Below are 8,339 nucleotides of genomic sequence, written 5' to 3'. Positions count from 1 at the left end.
TAAATGTTTTATTTACCAATTACCGTTAATGTATAATTTAGCAACTCACTGTAGCAACTTATAGGTGACTTGTAAGTTCTTTCTTTTCTTAATATCACTATAAACTTGTGAGTGTTAACATCACTGTGTGATAAATGATTTAGAAAAGTTCTATAGGCAATGGTGAACCACCAAAAGCAGCTCCCAACTTTCAAACATAAAGCACACCTGCAAATGGATCTAACAATCAAACAATAAACTTACTTGTTTAGGAGGAATCCTTTGCTACAGAGCTAATAAGTAAGAGCAAAATCTCTAAACATTCCTTAACTTTTAGCTACAACATTTAACAATGAATATTTCTAGGATTCTGCTTGTTCTCTGATTTTCTTCTCTCCTTCACTCTGTTTAACTGGTCTTCATTTCATGAATGTCTGATTGTCTGGTTGAGTCTAGACATTCACTGCTTCTGGCACACTTAAGGATTTCATCGTTATATCATTCAAATTACACTTTCATCTTTATAAAATAAGAGCAAGTAAACACTTCAATTATTTTTTCTTTTTTTTAAATTGAATTATAGTCGATTTACTATGTTGTGTTAGTTTCAGGTGTACAGCACAGTGATTCATATACATATGTATATATATATATACTTTTCTCCTATAAGTATTACAAAATAGTGAGTATAGTTCCCTGTGCTATACAGCAGGTCCTTGTTGGTTATCTGTTTTATACATGGGAGTCTGTATATGTTAATCCCAAACTCCTAATTTATCCCCCGTTTCCCTTTGGTAACCACAAGTTTGTTTTCTATGTGTGTGAATACTGGAACAATTGTACGCTGCTCTAATAATTGAAAACTACCATGTGGACAGCGATGGGGGTGAGGCAGAGACTGAAGCCTGCACCAGCAGTGAGTGCTACCCTGGGAGAGTTCAACATGCTTGTCAGCTGATGTGCTAAGGCCAGAATTGATTCTGTAAAAGGAGGGTTGAGTATTTTGGTGGGGAATGAATGAAACTGCTATCAAGTGTGACACGCTGGGTTTGCTGGCAGCTTACTGACACTGGACAGTTAGTTAGTTCTAGGAGGGCGGGAGCCATGATTGTATTGTTTATTTACTCCCAAGCATCCAGGACATGTTTTCTGTTTGTTTTTTGTTTTAAATGAAAGAACAAATGATGTATGCCAAGCAAGAGAAAAATCTACAATGGTTTTAAGCAGTGAGAATCATAATTAGATCTATTTTTCAGTTGTATCTGTTGCATACTTTTGACTCTGGGCTATTGGAATTATAAACTGTTTTTTCTTTAAAAATTAATTTACCGGAGACAGATGTAGTACATTTCATCTAGGACTATTTTGAAAAGTAAACAATCAGATCAAATCACTGATAATTCCATTCCTTAAGGTTAACATTTGGGTATCTCTTCCTGTAATTCTCTATGTGTAATATTAACAGTATTGGAATCATCCAGAATGTATTGTTTAGTGACTTACTTTTAACATTTAAATACATGGTTAACACTATCCTATGTTACCTTTTCCTACAATAGAAAATTTAAAAGTAACCAGACCCAAATGCAATTTCCAAACATGAAATTCTGATGAACAGGATCACGGAGCAGTGATTCTGATCAGAACTGTGCTTGTTAATAAAAGCAGGCTATTCCGTGGCACACACAGCTCCAGGATGTGAGATTAACTTCAACAACCATTCATTTAGATTTGGTTTAATTTTCTGCCAGCCCTCTGAACAACCTGAAGCGGGTCCTAGGGCAGAGAATGTTACGTTTGGTGTCTAGGGAAGCAGCAAAGTAGAGGAGCCACCCCAAATTCCAGACTGATAGAGTCAACATTCTCTTTATACCAAAGTTATCCATTTACTGTAGCAAAGTTTAAACTAAAATGTTAAAAATGCCACATAAATTAGGTCAAACATCTTGTGCGGAAAGAAACCTGTGAGTATAGAAAGGAATGGAAATGGTAAACTTGAAAAGAAGCTGAAAAGACATACCTGTAGATACAGTTTGCTTTCAAGATTCTACGCTTTGTAAATGTCCTTCTGGAAGATGAATTTAAGCTGATTCATTGTCACTTGCTTCTGCAGTGGTTTCCCAGGCACCTTAGCTAGCAGCCGCCCTGCCTTCAGGGTGTTGAGGGTAAATAAATATGTTTCAGGTAGACTGACAATAGGAAGGAACTGTAGGACAAGAAACTACCTGCAGTACCTAGGTGGGAGTATCCTGGAAAGTGACGAGCTGAAATACTGACCCTTCCAGCTGGTCGACTTTGAGCTTCACGCATTTACTTCTGGTGAGGTTCACTGAGCAATGACAAGTGAATATATGACAGCCTAATGATTCAGGGGGAAATGCAGTATTGCACACAGAGTCAGAAGAGATTCAACGTTAAGTGCATGGCGTTACTAACGTCTTTCAAAAGCTTAAGGAAGGAACAATGTTTAGGCATTTTGAGTTACTAGGGGTCGTATGCCTTGTTTTTCTTACATCACTATCCATTTCCTTATTTTGGTGACCGTGACCCATTTCTTTTCCCGGGGAATCACTCCTCTTCTATAGTCTGTGCTCTTTGGGTAAGGCAGAGGTGAAGCATATGACTCATGTTTGGCCAATCACAGCACAGAATTTCCCCCGCTCAGTCATTTGTTAAGGGATGAGCTGGTACCAGCTTGGTTCAATTAGTGAATCGAGGATGACCGGGAAGGATCTCTTTCTTGCCAGACTTGGCCTGGGGTGGATGTACCCTTGAAGTTGTTGGGAACTGTCTTGCTATCATGTGAAGTCTGAGTATAGGGCTCATATGGAGGAAAGCTGAGCCTTTATCCCCCCCTAAGAAGTCTCTCTTTTACTCATCCAACCTGATGTGGGCATAAGGGGCAATAGACTGAAAGTTCCAACTCTACCCTTCCCTTATTTTCGTAGGATAGCTACAAGTGTCCAAGTTAAATATTTTTAAGGAAATTGAGGCTTTATGGAAACAATAATAACAAACTCTACATTCCAATAATTTATTATATGAGCATTGTAAAATGTCTTTGCGATATGGCATTGTGGAGTGTGTAAAAGAAAACAGATCTTTTCTCAAGAAATGTATAATCTGTTTAGACAAGACCAACATTAAAAAACAAAACCCTTTAGAATGCAAGTGAATAGCAGATAGTAATGCATATAAATATTCTGAATGGTAATTAAGGAAGAAACAAAACTATCTACAAACAAAACTAGCCTAGAACAAGAGCATGACAGGACTTAGGCTAAACAGTATTTCCATTTAATTCTCAAGGCTTTGATCTTTACACCTTAATCTTTAGGTGGATTCATACTTTATATTTCCTACCTGGATGTTTCCTGTGAATTACTGACTTGTCTATTCAATTGCCTATTTGATATCTCCACTGAGATGTCCAGCAGGATCACTAACTCACCTTGTCCAAAAAGTCTTTTCCTCCAAACCTGTTGGAATAGATTGCCTTCCAGATTTCAGTAGATGGTAACCCCGTCCTTCCAGTGGCTCAGGTCTAAAACCTTAAGTGCTATCTTTTTTCTCACGTCTCACATCCACTCTTTTTGTTTGTTTGTTTGTTTTGGTACTTTTAAATTTAATTTAATTTAATTTTATTTTATTTTATTTATTTTTGGCTGTGTTGGGTCTTCGTTGCTGTGCACGGGTTTTCTCTAGTTGTGGCGAGTGGGGGCTACTCTTCGTTGTGGTACTTCTCATTGCGGTGGCTTCTCTTGTTGTGGAGCACGGGCTCTAGGCACTTGGGCTTCAATGGTTGTGGCTCGCAGGCTCTAGAGTGCAGTCAGTAGTTGTGGTGCACAAGCTTAGTTGCTCCGTGGCATGTGGGATCTTCCTGGACTAGGGATCAAACCCATGTCCCCTGCATTGGCAGGTGAATTCTTAACTACTGCGCCACCAGGGATGTCCTGGAATACTTTCTATAAGCAAAGCTTACTGGCTCTATCTTCAATATTTATTTGGAATCTAACCACTTCTTACTATCTCCACTTCTATTGCAATACTGGTCTTCCTGATCTCACCCTTCCCCTCTAAAGTCTATTTACAATCCAGCAGTTGAAAGTCTTCTCATTTTATTAGGAAAAATTTAAAACATATAGCAAAGTTGAAAGATTTTACAGTGATCCCTCTATATACTCGCTACCTGGAATCTACTAGTAACAGAATAGTCCTTTTCAAGATGACAGATTGTGTAGCTCTTCTGCTCAAAATTCCTCAACAGCTTACCTCATTCAAAGAGGAAAAGCCAATTTCTTACCATGGTCTACAGGACCCAGCATGCTGTGGTCCCTACTACCATTCTTCCATTACTCTTCAGCCATACTGGCCTCCTCTTTGCTCCTCAAACATGGTAAGTACATTCTTGCATTAGGGCCTTTGCACTTGCTGGCCCTTCTTTTGGGATGCTTTCCCCACCATGAATTTGCATGGCTTGCCTCTTTCTTTGGATCACCTCATTAGGTCTTCTCTGACTCTTCCAAATATTAGATTCAACAATATAACTCTTATGTCATTCTACCAGGTTGTACTGCATAAACTTAATATCATCCTGAGGTTAGAAAGAAAAAAGATGTAAAAAGATGCGTGATTTCATATAGCTCACACTAATAAAATAGCAACAGCACCCTATTCTCTAATTCTTACCTGGGTTCCAATATTCTTGATAGCACATCTCACCATCTTATGTACAATTGGGGCATTGTCTGTAAGCTCCTCAAAAACAGCAAGTCTGTGCATTTTGTCCACTCAGGGCGCAGACCAGTACTTGGTCCATAGTGTGCACCCAGGACATATTTATTTAAAGAATGAATTCTTTACCCTGAAGCCAGAGCGATCATTTAAAAACAGAAAGTCTGATCATTCCTACTAAAAACTCTTCAATTTGTTTGCACTGCTTTTAGAACAAAGATAAGAATCCTTAGGAAGCCTGTAAGGCCCTGCATGGTGGGCCTTTAGTTCTCTAGACTCATCTCACAATTTTGCCATTTCTTTTTAGTCCCTGGGACTCTGCTTGTCCCATCATGAGGTCTTTATGTTCTTCCTTTCTCTTCCCCAACTTCTGCAACAAGTTCACTTGGAGGCAGTTCTTTTTTTTTTTTTTCTAAAGCTTTTTATTGGAATATAATTGCTTTACTGTTGTGCCAGTTTTTGAGGTACACCAAAGTGAATCAGCTGTATTTATACGTGTATCCCCATATCCCCTCCCTCCTGCGACTCCCTTGCACCCTCCCTATCCTGGCCCTCTAAGACATCACCCATCATCGAGTTGATCTCCCTGTGTTATGCAGCAACTTCCCACTAGCTATCTGTTTTACATTTGGTAGTGTATATATGCCAATGCTACTCTCTCACTCTGTCCCAGCTTTCCCTTTGCCCCCCACTCCATCTCCTCAAGTCCGTTCTCTACATCTGCATCTTTATTCTTGTCCTGTCACTGGGTTCATCAGTACCATTTTTTTAGGTTCCATATATATGAGTTAGCATATGGTATTTGTTTTTCTCTTTCTGGCTTACTTCACTCTGTATGACAGACTCTAGGTCCATCCACCTCACTACAAATAACTTAATTTCATTCCTTTTTATGGCTGAGTAATATTCCATTGTATATATGTGCCACATCTTCTTTATCCATTCATCTGTTGATGGGCATTTAGGTTGCTTCCATTTGCTGGCTATTGTAAATAGTGCTGCAATGAACATTGTGGTACCTGTTTCTTTTGGGATTATGGTTTTCTCAGGGTATATGCCCAGTAGTGGAATTTCTGGGTCGTATGGTAGTTCTTTGTTTAGTTTTTTAAGGAACCTCCAAACTGTTTTCCATAGTGGCTGTACCAACTTATATTCCCACCAACAGTGCAGGAGGGTTCCCTTTTCTCTGCACCCTCTCCAGCATTTATTGTTTCTAGATGTTTTGATGATGGCCATTCTGACTGGTGTGAGGTGACACCTCAGAGGCAGTTTTAAATCTTGGCTCAGGGCATCTCTTGCTAGAAGTCATTTCTGATACCTCAGATTAGGGTGAGTTCTACTTTAATGCCCTTGATTCTGGCAGTGAAAAGCTGGAAGAAGGACTCTGGTTCTTATTTTCTTTGAAGAAAGAATGTAACAAAGAGACCAAGATTGTAAAAAAGATAAAAGCATTTATTAGAAACAAAGTATGTGTGGAAGATACAAAGTATGTATGAAAAAAACAAACTGTGTACAGCACACAGGCCCGCTCAGAGTGAGTTGCCCCCAATAGGGGCAGCTTAGATTGCTTACATAGGGGCAGTTTTCCAGGTTGTCTCTGGCCAGTCATCTCCATATCTGGTCCTGGTGTAGGCATGCATCTCTCAGCCAAGGTGGATTCCAGTGGATGTCTTCTCCCCCCTTTGGTCCTTCCCCTAGCCTGAGGGCCTTCTCTGCGCATGTGTCGGGCTGGGAAATCCACAAGAATGCACCCCATCAGGGCCCAGTGTTCCTGCTGGTATCCCATCTTGAGGCATCAGCAGGAGACCAGCTGCAGGTGCTCAGCCTAGGGAAACCAGTTACAGCTGCTCAGCCTGAGGCCTATCTGTCTCCTACCTCACCCTCATGTACCACCTACCTACCCTTAGTAATACCTTTTAGGATTATAAAGTTAATTTTGTGTGATTGTTTGTCTCCCTTAGCAGATGGTAAGTTTCATGAGAGAAGGAAAGACAGCTTCCTTTGTACTTCTTATTGAATCCCTAGCATCTAGGAAGTATCTGCCACATAGTGAGAGCTTAATACTCATTTAAAGAATAGATCCTCAGGATGGTTTATTGAAGACACTAGTCTGCCATCTTCTCGGTCTGCTGGCTTTCTGAATAAAGTCGTATTCCTTGCCTCTAAATAAATAAATAAATAAAATAAAAATAAAAAATAGATCCTGTTGTATTCCTATGTTACTAGTGGCTAACTGGGGGGCTGGTACAGTAGATGAATAAGTTTGCTAAATGAGCTGTAATATGAAGAATATTTGATTACTCATTTACAGTGAGTATACAATGCAGAAGAGCCATCACTTGCTTATCTGTGATTAGGCATTTGTACATAACTGATACCTACACGAATTTCCAAATTCTCCCCTGCCATCAACCTTTCCTCATCATTAAGACTGAAGAAAGTAAGTTACACTTCTCTCCATTTGCTCTCTGGTGGAGTAAAGGATGTGATGCTCTGGCTAGGGGAATCCATATGGAGCCAGAATTAGCCATAAGTGAAATCTGGCAACCTCAATTGGATAGTTAGATGTTTACAAACTTTTTTTTTCAGTCAAATAAGGACCTTTGCATTCATTCACTTTAATAGCAATCTCTTTGAAAACATTTCAGTGGTCAGAGGATATCTTAAAACATACACATACGCAGTTTGTATAAATTTATAGGTTTATTAGGGCAGGATGATGTGGAACAAAGTAAGCAGAAAAAGCAAAAATCTTACAAATAGATCACTTTTAAGTGTGTTGACCCACAGAATTTTGTAGTGAACTTGTAATTCCAGATGAGTACTGTGGCAAACTTATTGATATTGTTATTTGCTAATTAAGGAAAGGGAGAAGAGTCAAATATAACAAATGAATTGTTGCAAAATGGTAATTTTTTGATATGATGAAACTAAAAATCTAAAGATAGCAAGATGTTAATTTCTTAGTTTTAATAATGTATTATAGATTATATAAGATGCGGCCAACAGGGGAAACTGGGTAAAGAGTATGCAGGACCTTTCTGTACTATTTTTGTAACTTCCTGTGAGTCTGTAATTATTTCCCTCCCCCCAAAAAAAGAAAAGCAAGAAAAAACAGTAAATCTAGATAAGAAAGTATGTTTGGAAAGAGAATAAAGCAAATATACAAAGCCAAAGACTGTTGCTTTGCTAGGTTTCCATAGGTTTGTAAGGAGTTAACCAAAATTTTAAAAATGCTTCCAAAGTGTGCTACATACATACACTTTACTAATAAAAAGATCAGGCTCTAAAAAGTAGTGTCCTATTTTTAATGTTTGAACTAATGTTTTCCAGAGATGTGTGTAGAGTGAAATATAGTATTATTTGCAAAAGTCAATTTTGTGAAAACCACAAAAATGAGTGTTTGCTCTTGAGAAAGGAAAATTTGTATTTCTTGACATCATCAAAGAAAAATGTGAAGGATCTGATATGAAATGAACAAAAATGTACAAATTCCTGCCACCTCATTGCTGAAAACCCTATAAACAATTTCAAAATTTTCCTTCATCTATTAATGTGTCCCTAGAGCAGCCAGCCCACACAGACTTGGGGGCATTCACATGTCAGAATATTCCATAAAGATCTGG

This window comes from Hippopotamus amphibius, chromosome 13 (genome assembly GCF_030028045.1).
Source record: "Hippopotamus amphibius kiboko isolate mHipAmp2 chromosome 13, mHipAmp2.hap2, whole genome shotgun sequence".
NCBI lineage: Eukaryota > Metazoa > Chordata > Mammalia > Artiodactyla > Hippopotamidae > Hippopotamus > Hippopotamus amphibius.
This window is presented reverse-complemented; position numbering follows the sequence as displayed.